At 31.7% G+C, this 16,641-nt stretch overlaps 1 long non-coding RNA gene across 2 annotated transcripts; it reads left to right on the top strand.

The window, feature by feature from the left end:
- The first annotated feature begins 10,751 nt into the window (after positions 1-10,751).
- LOC147804058 (uncharacterized) lies at positions 10,752-12,587 on the top strand. 2 transcript variants are annotated; one of them, XR_015429219.1, is made up of 2 exons: positions 10,752-11,157; positions 11,268-12,587. It is a non-coding gene; the product is annotated as an uncharacterized LOC147804058 (long non-coding RNA). The 2 variants fall into 2 exon arrangements; XR_015429220.1 differs by having other exon boundaries at positions 11,194-12,587.
- Positions 12,588-16,641: the final 4,054 nt, after the last annotated feature.

The raw sequence follows: 16,641 nt of genomic DNA, 5'->3' as shown, positions 1-16,641 counted from the left end.
TCTATTTGTTATGATCAAAATAAATAAGTTGAATGAAAAAAAAATGCAATAAAGAAACCTACGCTTAAAATAATTTATTCTTAATTAGATAGTTAAAAAAACACCCAAAATATAAAAAGTAGTATCAACGAAACATTCAAGTAACTATGTTGGTAGGATGATTGTACTTAATGGTTCAGAACCAATTTCTTAAAGGTCGGTTCAATACTTTTAGTGAGATGAAGACGCTGATCCCCTCGTTGCACAATTTCGAGTCGATTTCTCCTTTTTGTGACGAGATCTGTAACAGCACTGAATCCTTTTTCGACAAATTAGGAGGAAGGGAAGGCAATTAAAAAAAATTTTAACGATAGTCTACAGTCCAGGATAGAGATGACTGATGCAACCTTTAAGCAAAAACTCTGTGAGATGATCACAATTTCAAAGTTTCATTAGTTGAAAGTTCAACTAAATCTGAACCTCTGCTGTTTTAATATTCGCAAAAGGGTTCAGAACCCATAAACCCATTGAGGTACTTCTAGGGAACAAAATATCTTTAAAACGGTCAGAAAAGGCCATGTGCAAAAAGAAAAGGTGTTGACAATATTCTTGTGCATCATCAGAACGAATTTCGCCTGCTTGGCTGAACTCATTCCAACCAAAATTCTGCTTCCACAAAATTAGTTTTTTAAGAAGACAGAAATAACTGATTTTGTAGGGATCAAATTGAGCTCGTTGTCTTGAAGATGTAAATTATCACCCTTGAATTTTTCAGATAAATCTGCCAAAGTCTTTCTTAAATTCTAGCAATCTGTCTCTCAGAGATACATCTCTGCTTCCGAGGAACTCAAGCAAAGAGTCGAAAAGATTCCAATACCTATTGAGACAGAAGCTTTTGAAAGCCAGCGAATCTCGGTGTATATTAGCAAGATTGCATTCTTCATTGTTTTTCTTACACAGCTGTCTGAATCGTAGAGAGCATTACTGTGAATTTTGTTCACAGCAGGCATGCATATTGCAATGATTGATGCAAATGGTCGCTGAGATTTTTCCTACTAAATGCTATCTGTGAATCACGCAGTGAACAGCTAAAATATCAGGTACCTCCCTTTCCAAAAGGGCAATGTCGACCCACCATTGCAGGAGCCTATCAGTGGCAATAGACATTTTATTCGCAAGAGGAATGTTTTTCTCTTTAAAATAATTTTTGAGAGAGTTAAAAATAGATTTACCTTTGATATCTATAATCAAGCTTCTTGCCAAAAGCATCTCTTGAATAATTTTTCCTACCTTTACAAACCGGACCTATACCTACTGTAAAACCTACATTTCCTGGCAAGATTGATTCATCAACTTGAAGGAAAATTCGTTCGATATAAAAAGTTTGCATAAAGAAATTTCAACGTCTTCAGCCGTCTCATCATTTCGTCACAGCACTGCATCGTTGCTTATGGGATATTTTTTTTATTACAGTGGGTGCGGCTGGATGGTATAAAACTGTTTCTAAAACTTCTTTGACAACCGTCAGTATCAGCTCTGTTCCGATGATATGAACTTTCCCAGATTTAACAATAAATTTTGATATATTATAAGAAGCTATCAAACCATCGCCGTATTTTTGTGATGAGGTTGCTAGTAACCCTGAGACCAAAGGTGCCTTCAGAAACGTGGGAAAAGATGTTCGTGAAAAATGACAAACCTTTAATTAGTTTGTCAGGATGAGTTTTTTGCAAATGCTCCTGCTAACGGTAAGATTTCATTGCCCCATTAGATAAAACTTTACTACAAAGTAAACACATGGGTAGTAGAGAGTTCAACAGTGATTGAACAAATTCCAACTTCAAACAAATACGTGGCACTGTATTGATGACACTTCTTTTTGTTAACCGACATTGTTGGTGGCAGCAAAATACAAACGATGAAAGAAAATCAACTACTTCTCAAAATTAATAAATAATTTATGATAAAGAACTAATTCGCGCACGTACCTGGCCAAGTAAACTATGAGATCCAATCGCAACTGGAGAAAAAACTGGAGAAAAAATCGTAAGGAAGCTAACAAAAACCATTATAAGAAACACGGGTCAAATCAAAAATTCATACTGAAAGCGCATGCACTTCAATTTCCACTAAATGACTTGAATGAGTCAGAGGCAAAAACTACTGCTCATGCCCTGAGCTGTGTTGGTTCGGATCGGAGAATAGGTGTCGTATAAGTTCGTTTTATTGCTGGTACAAATGGTGTATCGGATAATCTTTATTTATTATATTAATTTAATCTTTTTTTTCTTAAATATTAATTTTAGATTAATTTTATTTATTAAATAAATCTTAATCTAATTACTTTATTTGTATGTTTTAAAATTAAATTTGAATGACAAAACATGCTCATCGCCCCCCTACAGCCCAAAACATATCCAACGCCCCCCTATCGCCCAAAACAAGCTCACCGCCCCTCAGCTTACTCCCAACGCCCCCAAGGGGGCGGTATCGCCCCCGTTGAGAACCAATGATTTAAGTGATTATTCGATACTTTGATTTTTCTCAGTCACCTCGCTCGCGTACTGAGCGTTTATTTTGCTTCGGTTTTCTCTCTGTTTGAGGGAAGGAACTTCACTCCCTTTTTAATGGCGTAATACCTGCCCGCCGACTCCCCAAGGATGCGGTTTTTTTCGACAAGAATAAAAATCAATCTATCACCATCGTAATTTTTTGGATCGCCCTTCCAGAAGCGAAATGTTTATGTGTCGACTGCGACAACTGCCAGCCGCCACTGATGCTACTAGGAGATGAAAAGATGATCAATGTTGAAAAATATGCCTTGTGACCCCTAACTGGACATACTTGTGATTCTGATGCCCCAACGATTTTATTGATAAGAAGTGATCTGCAGTAATAAACTACAAAAAAAAAATGAACTCTGGACTTTTCCTTGTGTTTTTCTTTAAATTATTGCAGCTAAGCCAAATTGTGTGACGTCTCCCACCTGCAACAGGTATGTGAAAAATCATTACAAAGACATCTTGATTTCTAGTGTGTTTTCTTCTATGTTTTTTTATTTTAGTATATTGCTCACATCGCATAAAATTTAATTGTATTTTTAGTTTCGGCCATCCTTTAAATTATAACATTCCAATATCGAGCCTAGTCAACTTATAACATATGGCGCCGTTGACCAGCCACATTGCTGTGGTACTTGTTTATCAAATTTTTTGTTTTCTAAAAATGATTTAAGGTTTAATTATAATTAATATATATAATTTTAATTTTGTTTAATATAATAATTCTTTTGATTAACAGTAATTGAAGATTTAAGAAATTAATTCCTGGCATTTTGTTGTTTTAATCATTAAATGATTGAAGATTTTGATTTTTGACCAAAATTTCTAGCTACCTACATGTTTTTTTTCTAAAAAAAAATAATCAGTACTGTAATGCTTTATGTAAAAAGTAGGTTTTCATTTATTACCTACATTGTTGGGCTCAATTGCTGCAAATAATAAATAAATATAGGATTAATTTTGACTTCAAGCTGGTGTTTATATATTAAGTTAAGTATAATTCTTGAGTTGATTTAAAATAATAATAATTACTATATGCTGTAAATTGATTCATGCAATTGTTTTGTGATATTGATCAGGGTTAACTATTTTAATTAATAGTATAACTTTAAGTGAGAAAATGCAGTTAACTATTTCTTCATAAATCATCTAAAATAGGATTTGATTTTAGTATTTAAAATTGATGTTCAATGTTATTGATGTTTACACAAATGCCATATTGGTTGAGTAAGAATCGCACAGCTCTTATGTATTTGAATGATTATAATTTTAATTTTTTTGATTTAAACTTAAGGTTCACTTATTGAATAATTTCATTTTGAATAGCAGTAATGCGTATATTAATTTTAGAGGTCATTGTCATTTGTTGAAGTTAATCATTAGTAATAATAAGTAATTTGTATTTATATCAGTCTTTAAAATGTTATTTTTTCAATATTTAACTAGTTCACATAAATTCATGATAAAATTCATGGTCACAGGTTAAATGAGTCATGTTTATGAATGTTTTATTTCTAATACTTCTTTAAATATTTAATTGTCAGTATTATTTAATACTTGTTTTTCAAGATGTTTCATATAGTTAGATAATTCAAAGTAATCATTTGAGTCATATCATAATTCCTTTTCATATGGCAATTTTTTTAATTGTGATTTGTTGCATACAATTTTTCTTAAAATTTAATTTTTAAAATATATGGTATTGTTGTAGTAATGGTAATTTTATACTATATTTTTATGTAAAGGTTTTTTTCAATGATGCTAATCAATAGAAAATATTTTTGGTAGATGCCCCCAATTCAAACCCGCAGGACCAATTTTAATTTGGCAATTATGCCTGATAATAGTAATGATGTAGATGCTTGTAAGCAAGCACCAAAGTTTAATTTTACTATTCCGGAATTCTCCGGGAATTCTCAAAATGTCAGTTGGTTTTTGACTCAACTTCAAGAGTTGGTCAAGTTAAATAAATATGAAAATGACGCAGCTTTATACCTGCTAAAATCAAAATTGTCGGGATCTGCTCTTACATTTTTTCAGAATTCTCCTGAATGTAGAGCAGTTACAAAATTTGAGGAAGCATGCAAGCTACTCTTAAACTTTTTCCAACAAGATGACTCTTCCTCGGCTGATTTGGCAAAATTTCAGGCAATTATCCTCTTGCCCTCTGAAACAATCAAAAATCTTGAGTATCGTATAGACACCCTAGCCCATAAAGCATACAGCTTTATCAATGATCAAACTGCCTTGTCTAAAATAAAAGCTATGCAGTTTTTGTCCGCTATCCCTTTGCATCTCAAGGAGACCATTCTCATTGAGGGGATACAGGACTATCGCGAGATGGTCAAACGGGCTAATCATATTGTGTCAATTCAACAGTCTTTAGCTGGTTCGGCTACTTCGTTAGTCGCTGCTCATTCAGTAACTCAGTGCACTTCTGCTGCACCTGACCAGCTCACCTTAATTGCTAAACAGCTAGAGTTTTTGACTACCCAAATTGAGACTATGCAATCTAATTGCAAAATTTGTAACGAAGGACATGATACAAAAACTTGTCCCCTTTTACGTACACCTGTGCAGGGTCAGGATCGGGTTAGACAAGAACAACCCCGAACAACCCCACACCTTACCTGTGCTTTCTGTGGACGCTCTGGCCACATCATGAGTAATTGTCGCACGTATCAAAGGCAATTCAGACAAAATTATATAAGCCCCAACATGGCGATGCATTATTTTCCGCCACAGCTCCCCGTGGCTCCTCCCCGATTTACTGCACCGCAGTATCCACCACCACCTATTCCGGTTCAAGGTGAACCGTTTCGACCTAGAGTTAATGCTAATAATAACAGGGTAAACAATCCTTTAAACTCTCGCAGGAGGCAGTAAGGGATGGACCTGTCTCCTCATCCACCAAACCATCCAAAATTTTCAATATTAATGATTTTATGTCAGAATCTATGCATAATGCAAATGTAACAATTCGGGAGTTTTTGACTAATTGTGATTATAAAGAGAATGTTGAGCATATAAATATTGTGTCAGACGAAGTGAGTCTTCCAACCATTGCATCTAATTTTAGTAACGTTAAAGTTAATTTCTTGCTGGACAGTGGTTCGTCAGTGTCATTGTTGACTCTAGATACTTTTAATAAAATCAGGACTAGTAATAAAGTAAAATTTTTATCAAGAAAGGTACAAATTAGGACTGTCAACTCTCAACTTCAATTTACAGCGTGTGCTGAAATTTCATTTAAGATCAATAACCAGTTTTTTAGACACCAATTTTTTGTAGCAGATATTAGGAGTAATACCTTTCAAGGCATTCTCGGTTATGATTTCTTAAGAAAGCATAATGTTATAATCAATTATAAACGAGAGTGTGCAATATTTAGTAATTTTAGTATTCCCTTAAATAATTCTCATGAATTAACTTATAATGATAACAATAATGAACAGGTGCATGTTGTTTTGAGGAATAAGCTCAATATTGAGCCAGGCGAGACTGCTATTGCCCATTTAAGAATTGATTCTTTTGAAAAACAAACAAATAAAGAAGTGTACTTCACCCCTACTTATAATACAAACATTTTAATTCATCCCTCGATTAATGTTATTGACAACAATTCTTTTAACATAATAATTCTAAATAATTCTGATAACACTGTTCACTTAAATAAAGGTTTGAATATAGGTAATATAAGATATAATTTTGTTATCAAAAATAGTAATGATAGTAATAAGGTAAATGTGAATGAGATTAATAATATTGAACAGTGTAATTTAATTACTGCTTCTCAAGATATCTTAAATTTAAGAAAAGATGAACTAAAATCTACTGATTTCGATTTAGCACATTTAGACACTGATCAAAAGTTAATTCTTCAAAACATTTTATTAGAGAATTTTGCTGCATTTTCCAAAACCATAAAAACTTTAGGATGTACTGATCGTGTGGTTCCCTCTTTAACATTAAAAAATGATAATGCAATAAAAACCTTACCATTTGAAATTCCATATGCTTTAAGGGATGACATTAAACAAGAATTAGATGAATTAGTGGAAGCCGGTATTATTCATAGGCATGTTAGCCATTGGGCTGCTCCACTAGTTTTAGTCAAAAAGAAAAACTCAGAAAATAGTCAGGGAAAACCTAAGTATCGTTTAGCTTTGGACTTAAGATTACTTAATGCAGTGGTGGAAAGCTCCACTTACCCTTTGCCAAAAATAAGCACTATAATTAATGAAATTTCTTCGTATAAATTTTTCACAAAGTGTGATATACGAGAAGCCTATAGGCAGGTTATGCTTCCTGAACACCTACAGGACATACTAACTTTTACTACTCCTTTTGGATCCTTCGCTAATAGACGACTCGTTTTTGGCCTCAAAACGGCAGCGAGTACTTTCCAGGCTTTAGTAGACCTAATTATTGAGGAATTAAATGCTGATGGGGTAAAAGGTATCCATGCTTATCAGGATGACTTTCTCATTGGAGCAAATTCGTTTGAGGAGATGCAATCTAGGCTATCAGCTTTACTTAAAATTTTAATCAAGTACAACTTAACTTTAGCTCCTAATAAATGTTCTTTCTTTAAAGATTCTGTTGAATATCTCGGTTTTGTAATTTCTCATCAATGCATAACACCAACTGAGTCTAATATTTCTAAAATTACTTCTTTTGCTACTCCTCGTAATGCCAAACACGTTAAAAAGTTTATAGGTGTGTGTGGCTTTTATCGCCATTTAATTCCAAATTTCGCTCAATTAATTGCTGTTTTGACTAAGGTTGCTACAAAGCAATCAAAATTTAAATGGACGGATGAACAACAAAATGCATTTGATGCTTTACAACAAGCATTTTTCTCCAAACCGTTTGTTAGGTTACCAGATTTTGAAAAACCTTTCTTTCTAAATACTGATGCCAGTAAACTCGGCATTTCGGCTGTATTAATGCAGGAGCATGAAGAGTCTCTTCACCCTGTTTCATTTTTTAGTAAATCTCTATCAAAAGCTGAGCGTAATTATCCTGCAATTAAACTTGAGTTGTTTGCCATATTTAAAGGTGTTACTGCCTTCAAATCATATTTGTACAATAGAAAATTCACCGTTTTAAGTGACAGTAAACCTCTAGCACATTATCGGAAAATTACTTCCCCTGCTGATATAATTACTCGGTGGCTTTTAGCCTTAAGTGAATATTCTTTTGATTTTATTTATGTACCTGGTCCTGACAATGTGTTAGCAGATTGGTTTAGTCGGTCTCCGGACCCTAATTTTCATCAAAATGCAATTGATAATAAGGAGTCTGAATTAATTTTACCCTTTACGGATATTGATGATGATCATGTGCTTAATAATTTAACGTGTAATGATGCTCCCCTGGATATTTCTTTAGATACATTCAAGAATGAGCAAAGCAAAGATCAATATATTCTAGAAATTATATCTCTTTTAAATAAACCAACATTAGTCAATCAGTCCAAAACCGAAAATTTCTTTCTAATTGATAATGTTTTAATGTATGCCACCCAGACTTCTCCCCACAATCATAGAATAGTGGTCCCTAATTCTTTAAAATCTAAGATATTAAATATTTGTCATGTTTCTCACACTGGAATTCAAAAAACGTATGAACTAGTCTCTAACAGATACTTTTGGAAGGGATGTTATGCTGATACTCTTAATTATGTCAAATCCTGTGAGTTATGTATTAAACATAAACAATCTTCGAGCAAGCCTGCTCCCTTAAAATCTATGTGGTTACCGCAAAGACCTGGTCAATTTGTCTCAATGGACATTGTTGGGCCTATTAAAAATTGTGGTTACATTCTAACATTTATTGATCACTTTTCTCGTCATTTAATCTTAAATCAATTACAAAATTTAACTTCAGAAACAGTTTCTAAACACTTAATTACTTACATTTCACATTATGGTAGAATGCTATATCTTTTAACCGATCTTGGTACTCAGTTCAAGGCTGAAGTATTTGAGTTAATAAATAAAAAGTTAGGAATTAAATTGGCACATAGTAGTGCAGCTCATCCCCAAAGTAATGGAATGAGCGAACGAATTAATCAAGCAATAAAATCTTCTGTTTTGACTTTGCATGAGAAGGGTGTATCATTTGCAACCAGTTTAGTAATTCATCAAAATATTTATAATGGCACAATTCACTCTGCAACAAAGTTTACCCCTAATATGTTACATTTTGGCCGTAATTTGGCATTAATTTTTGATTGTTTTGAGTCTAGCATAGAACCTGTACATTTAGATAAATCCCATTATTTGTTAGATACTTTAAATCAACTGAATATTGCATATGATAATGCTTATAGTAATTCAGAAAGGGCTCAAGTTAAGCAAAATTCTAGACAAATTACAAAAGCCAAGTTAAGATCACTTGATATAGGTGATATTGTTTATTTAAAGCACACTAATGTTTTTAAACCCAAATTTGACGGTCCTTTTACCATTGTTTCAAAATTTAATGATGTCGATTATGTGGTTCAGATTTTAGATAACCCCAATGCACCTAAACAAACTGTACATATTGATAGATTACGTCTGTGTCCTCATAGGAGACAAAACTTGTTGTTTCAACCCGTTGATACCTCGGATAATGTAACTGATACAAGTATCACTTTTCCTAAGGCTTGTCCTTATAATTTGAGAAACAAATAATTGTTAGTTATAAATTTAACATTTAAAATTTTTATTGGTATATGTATGATAAGTGTTATGGTGATACGTTCGTATGTGACGCTGGCCGTTGCATGTCCATGGAACGATTGTGTCCCATGCCAGTTCTGATGCAATGCCAATAGGTTGTTTTGCATAATGGTTTCAGTAATTTTTATATTTCATTTTTGTAACTTACTGTGTGTAAATTAATTGTTTTTATGAGGTTTTGCAAACTGTGTTTTTACAACTGGTGGATGATGAGGGGGGTTCTCCTTACAGTGACCTTACCATTTTAGGTGCCTGTTTCTTTGGGTTGGTTCTTGTCTAACTTTTACATTTTTTTCTAATGATTGTTAGGTCATGTTTTAGACATTTTTAACATTAGTAAACACTTAATTTAACTTTGAGGATGACACAAATTTCGAATGCCAATTTTTTTTCATTTTTTGATCCTTGCTCCTGTACAGTATTTTTTTCTTTTCTTATGTAATGAATAAAGTTTTATTACATAACTTTTGGATTCTCAGAACGTAGTAAACGGCTACAGCTCTGTGTTTTAGATACAAAATTTTTTTGTATCTGTAGTGTTGATGATTTTAATTTTGTTTATGTCTGCTTGCAAGCACTTTTTGTTATTTTATGTTCATCAAACTGGTTTTATTCTTATGTTCATCAATTTTTTATTTTTATGTTCATCAAGCATTTTTATATTTATTCATAATATGTGAATTCATGAATTTTCATTTTTAAGCATACTTTATAGGCATTGTTTATGGACATTTTAAGTAATCATTAGTTACCAGTATTGGTAAGCAGCGTTTTTGATCATTGTTTATAAATTTTGTCTATAGATAAATGTTGTTTGTGGTGTGTGTTTGTTATACATAGTTGTGTGTAGACTATGATGCATGTGTTTTCAACATATTTATGTGATCAATTTTTTTAGTGAGAAAAATGTCTGTAATTTTTTAAGGTGTAATTTCTAACTTAGTTTTTGCAGGTGTTAAGTTCAATGTTTTTGCCTAGGCGTTTCTATTAATTTAAGTTTTTTTATTTTTAATCTCTCTAAGTTTTAACTTGTTAATTTTTTGTGCACTTAATTGATCTCACTAATGACTTTGATTTCTGAACCCATGCATAATTCATAGGTTGTATACTAATTTTTGTCGTTTTAACTCGGAATACTAAATTATCAGTCGTATTTGATTGGTCTTAAATTTTTTTCAATAATTGAATTGTACAAAACTTTGTTGTACAAATTTTTTTTCTTCATTCGTTTAAACTCGGAATACCATCAGTCTACAATATGAGCCTGATTTGTTTTCATTTGTTTGCAATTCTCAATTTTTTTAATAAGCATAATTCAGCAAACAAAATCAATTTTTTTTCATTCCTTTTTATAAGGAACCATTTGAGTTAATGAATTACCTCATATTTTTTTCCACATTTATTGAGTGAGTTATCTATATACTCATTGACTCACATTTTATCTCTGTAATTTTATTTTCTGTGGAGATAATTTTTTTTTAATGTCGAGTGCACTTTATTTTGACTATCGGGTAGGTCAAAAGTTTTTTTAGCAAAAGTTTTTAGCAAACAATTAAGATTGTTTTTGTTGTTGTTGTTTTTGTAAACAATTAAGATTTGTTGTTGTTTTTTTTCAAACAATGAACATTGTGTTTTTTTTACTTTTTAGCAAACAATTAACATTGTTTTCACTGTTTAGCAAACAATTAAGATTGTTTACTTTGTAATATTCAAGATCAGCTATGTACAGCTGTTACTGTCCGTTTTTGTGTTGTGATTGCTATTGTAACTATGTTGGGGCACAGCATTTCTACTTGAGGCCAATTTACTGTCAAAATTTTTGAGATCGAATGTTATGTAACATCTGAATGTTCTGTTAAGGCTGATGTGGTGGACTGGAGTGGCAGGTTGTTAAATTATTAATTTTATTATTTTAGTGGCAGGTTGTTAAATTATTAATTTTATTATTTTTAGTGGCAGGTTGTTAAATTATTAATTTTATTAATTTTAGTGGCAGGTTGTTAAATTGTTAAATTTAATGCTTTTCGGTTACGAATACTTTAGGCCTTTCTGCTAATTTTTTTAATTTTAATTTAAAAAAAAAAAAAATTTCATTTCTTCAAAATTTTTTTCACCGGCTGTGGGTATAATGTGACATTAAGTCACAGCCTAATTTCTAAATATCCCGTTTTATTAATCAAAATACTAATTTTTCGGCTTAATTTATATTTTTAGATACAGTTTTTATTGTCTTCATCTTTTTCTTCTCGCCCCTTAACGCGTTAGCGCAATGAGGACACTTTCCCCAGGAGGCTCCTTGCACATTCTTCAGACACTCCTTTTTCTTGGAAAGAAGGCTGTCGGCGACCTTTGATGTCAACACATGTTTGTGGTTACGGTACGGTCGCCGTTAGTATTTAATTATGCTTAAATTTAAGGAGTTAGTTAACTCAGTTCAGTTCGCTCCTTAAGCTCGATTTTTTGGCTTTTTAGGAAGTTTAACTTCCACTTCTAGCTATTTCTTTAAATACCGCCCATTTTCTGGGAGCGGACACATTCGAAATTTAGTTGTCAACACCATCTTACGATCCCTTAACAGGGTTTTTTCATTTTCACCCCCTCCTCTCTTTGGAGAGACGGAGTTTTATTTTTGTTTTAAATATATGGCGGTCATATTTCTCCGACCCTCTGTGGTTCCCCTCTGCGGGCTGTGATTGTTTTGTTTTTTTGTTTCCTCGCCATGAACATTTAAGTGATTATTCGATACTTTGATTTTTCTCAGTCACCTCGCTCGCGTACTGAGCGTTTATTTTGCTTCGGTTTTCTCTCTGTTTGAGGGAAGGAACTTCACTCCCTTTTTAATGGCGTAATACCTGCCCGCCGACTCCCCAAGGATGCGGTTTTTTTCGACAAGAATAAAAATCAATCTATCACCATCGTAATTTTTTGGATCGCCCTTCCAGAAGCGAAATGTTTATGTGTCGACTGCGACAACTGCCAGCCGCCACTGATGCTACTAGGAGATGAAAAGATGATCAATGTTGAAAAATATGCCTTGTGACCCCTAACTGGACATACTTGTGATTCTGATGCCCCAACGATTTTATTGATAAGAAGTGATCTGCAGTAATAAACTACAAAAAAAAAATGAACTCTGGACTTTTCCTTGTGTTTTTCTTTAAATTATTGCAGCTAAGCCAAATTGTGTGACGTCTCCCACCTGCAACAGGTATGTGAAAAATCATTACAAAGACATCTTGATTTCTAGTGTGTTTTCTTCTATGTTTTTTTATTTTAGTATATTGCTCACATCGCATAAAATTTAATTGTATTTTTAGTTTCGGCCATCCTTTAAATTATAACATTCAAATTTCGAGCCAGTAAAAATTATAACAATAATAATCTTTCTAGACTTAAAAATCGTAAAGCTTGCATCCGAATCGTAAAGCTGTTTTGGGTGTTCAGCTTAACGATACATTTTGTTTTGCTGCGCAAAACCTGTTAGACTTAGAAATTTGAAATTACTAAGGTGTGAAGTAAAGTGCACAGAAATTACGATGGAATAAAAAAATAATTTAATATTCGGTAATTCGATTGAGAATTATTAACTGTTAAAGTTGTTGGTAAAAACACCGTGCATGCCACTCTACAGGCCGCAGGAATGCAACTGAGTTGAAATTTGGCATGCTGAAAGGGTCACACTTGTTTATGAACTTAACACACAGTTTTTTCCCTCCAAATTCCAAATTATTCGAAGGCTATAGCAATTTTAAGTGCCTTTTTAGAACGTTTTTGCTCATTTTCTTTTCCTTTACGTTACATTTTGCTTTGTTGCTGAAAATTTATAAAACTTCGAAACATGAAATTAAGAAGATGTGTAGAAGAATATACAAGGAGTTCGAAGGAAGAAAAAAAAAAGATTCGATTGTTTGTTTACATATTATTAATCTTTTGCTTATGGCTGGTACAACATGGTAAACCGTAAGCAAAGGGTTAACCGCTTAACTTGTTATAAGGAAAGATAGTGTTGGTTCATCAATAGAAATGCAACTACAGAGTTGAAAATTGATATGCTGCCATTTATACTATAACTTTTTCGAAATTCATACTTATTTGAAAGTTATTGCAAATTTAAATGCATTTTCGTGATTTTTTTTTTTCAAATTTTTTGGTTTAAATATAGATTATTCATTCATTGTTGCAGATTTTTTTTCCTCTTCATATGATTATTATTTGATTATTTCATAAGCTCGCGCTTGAGTAGATGTTAGTCAAAGAAGCAGAAAAGAGAGAGAGAGTTTATCTACACCATTTAGGTGTAAAATAGTTGTAGCCATTTTTTAAAAAAGATAAACTAAAAATTTTTATGGAGCAGTAAAGCGAAGTTTAAAAGCAATAATATTTAAGTTTCAACCCTTGTAACAATGAAAACCTATAAATCTTCACTGAAAATAAAATAAAATTTTTATTATTTTATTTTAGTATTATTCACACCAGATTTTTAGTATTATTCCCACCAGAAAAAAAATAAATCATCCTCGAAACTTTTGTGGATGTTGTACGTAGCATAAAAACATTTAAAGCTTTTGCAACAATAATTACTAGATAATATAAATTATCGTCTGTCTAAAGGAATAATAATTTAAGAATAATTTCTTTTTTTGTTAAGTGATTTGGTAAAATAACAAAAATTTATGAATAAAATTTTTCTCTTTGTCCACTGCATAGGAAGAAAACCTCTTTTAGTTAATCTACCATAACAGAGCTAGAAGCAAAGGTCCGTCTAATATTGGAGATAAATTTATGTCAGGCATTTGTAGTTTTTCGTAAGTTTGGAACAAAATATGAACTTCACCATAAATATTTTTTTGTATCTTTGTCATTATTATTTAGTAAGGTAGGATAAAAACTTTTATACCAGTTTGATTGCAAAAAGTATCTAATATCCCTCGCTCAATAAAATTGCTGATGTATTTGATTCTGGTTTCCTCTATAATGATCTGTTAAAACTTTGATCATAACTAACTCTGGATACATTTAAATTAGCCCTGCATTTAAATAGCGTGCAGCAAGCAATTAAAGAGCAATGCTCCCGCAGGCTGCTGGTTCCTCACCAGTTAATACAGTCCAAAAGTTGATTATCTGAATTTTAAAGGCGGCTAATTACCAGTTATATAATTTTGAAAGTTTTTAATTTTGAACCATCAGAAATAATTGGCGAAACAGGGGTCCTATAATTTATAATTCTCTTAAAGTTATTTACTATTAAAATTTGTTTTAAAGAAGTAACATGTATTAATATTAATGCACTTAAATATAAATAGTATATATTTTTATGGTTTTATTGACAACTTTTATTACTTTTATTTAAAATGAAGAACATTTCATACTTAGTAAATTACTTCGACTTTTTGTCAAAGCCCTTCTTTATTGTGGCAATCACTTTCTTTCTAAGTCCTTTCATTAAAAATAAAAACTTAGAATAAAAAACTGTAATTGCTATAATTTACTAATACTCTTAATAACAATTCTTAAAGTACGACTTAAGCCTCAAATGTAAAGCCTAACCATTAAAAAAATTAAACTACAAGTACATTTGCTGAAAACAATTTGTTTTCCTCAACCTTTTATTTAAAAAAAAAAGATGTTCGCATCGAAACAAGTTTGTAGAATAATATTTTAAAAACAAGAGCCTAGAATAAAGCCTGTATATTTCCCTTCATTTATCCCTCTATCCCCCCCCCAGTATGTCTCTAGTGACCCATTAAAAAAGAAAAGCTCATTAGGTTTTTTTTCCCTTTCTTAAAAAAAGTTCTTAGATTTCTGTCCCTTATAATTGTTTATGTCATTAATACTCGATAATGCTCCACTGTTATTAAGGGCTAATTGTTTGCCATAAAAAAATTTCTAATTGGGGTTCCAGACCACTTGTGTTTAATTTGAATTAATTAACAAAACGCAGCTGTTTGGTTAATTTTATAAGCTTATTTTTGTAAATGAATTTTTATTTGAAATACGTATGTTATTAAAATATTATTATTTTTTAATTCTAATTAGTAAGCTGAAGATTCCCGAAACCCGGAAGTTGCTCTGCAATCTTATATGGTTGCAATCTTATATGGTATGGTTAAACCCATTTGAAATGTGTTCTGGCTTAAAATCATAAGATTTTCAATCAATTATTAAAAACTTTTAAACCAATTCCCCTTGAAAAAATTTTAATTTTTAGTCAATAATAAGTTTTTGAAATAAAAATTTTAGCATGCCATTGTTCAGTAATAGATTCTTATAAGTTTTGAAATTTCTAGCTTACTTTCATCGGAAAATTTGTAATCATGTTTTTTACGCTTTCATGCTTTTTACAGCTCACAGCCTCGATATTTCAATTCTTTGTAGTCAACTCGAAAGAGAAATGATGATTTTCTTTGTCGTCGCGTAAGAGAAATATACATATAGATGTGCTTCTACATATTCTAATTCAGTTCCTTTGCTGTTTTTCGTTAAGCTTCAAATAGTTTTCGAATCCATTTCAAATTGCTCACAGAGTGTTTTGAACCATAAAAATTATAACTTCTTTCTTTCTTCCTTTCTATTTTTTTAACAGCAGTCAGGTCTCGATTTAACAAACCTTGATTTACTGAATTTCATTTATTGGTTATTTATCAATGTCCTTAAGGCATCATCTTTTTTGGAAATTTAAAAAACGCCAAAATCATATTTTCATTGCAAATTGCCCATGTGTGCAACAGACCTTGGTATCTTATAGCCTGCAAAAATTAATAGCAAACATTTTTATAAGCTGAATAAAAATTTTAACATTAAGCCACTTATAGTCTCAGATATAAAAGAAAGCAGAATAACGAAAAATCCAAATAACTATCGCAAAAAATAATGTGATGTAATGTGTATCAAATATATTTTAAAAAACATTCAAACTTAACAAAAATATTTTTTTTAATCGTCAAGTTTTATAGAAAGCATCAGAACTAAATAATAAAATAATTTGCTTAATTCAATTCGCGAACTCAACGACCTATAGGGGGCATTGTTATTTGAGACGAATGACTGCTATAGCAGAACAGCAGGATCATATTATCAGTTGCACTGGAGATTTCTACATTGTAGCATGGTAATGTTCCTTCTTTATTATGGCTTATTAAATTTAAAAAAGAAAAATTTTTGATATTCTTTCTTATGCAAGCGAATACAAAATGGTATCGAATTTTTTTTTACAGGTGGATCATCCAAAACACATCGGAAAAATATTTGTAAATAAACAGAAAAAAAATATGTATCTTATCTTCTTATTAGAGTTAAAACCAAATACTTGTGAAATAGCTCTGTTAAATTCAATGATTTAATATGAAAGGTCTATTTAAACTTTATACTCC

This window comes from Parasteatoda tepidariorum, chromosome 9, assembly GCF_982258835.1.
Source record: "Parasteatoda tepidariorum strain Cologne lab strain chromosome 9, Ptep-v5.0, whole genome shotgun sequence".
Classification (NCBI taxonomy): Eukaryota; Metazoa; Arthropoda; class Arachnida; order Araneae; family Theridiidae; genus Parasteatoda; species Parasteatoda tepidariorum.
Note: the sequence above shows the minus strand (reverse complement) of the source record. Positions and strands in the feature narration are given on the sequence as shown.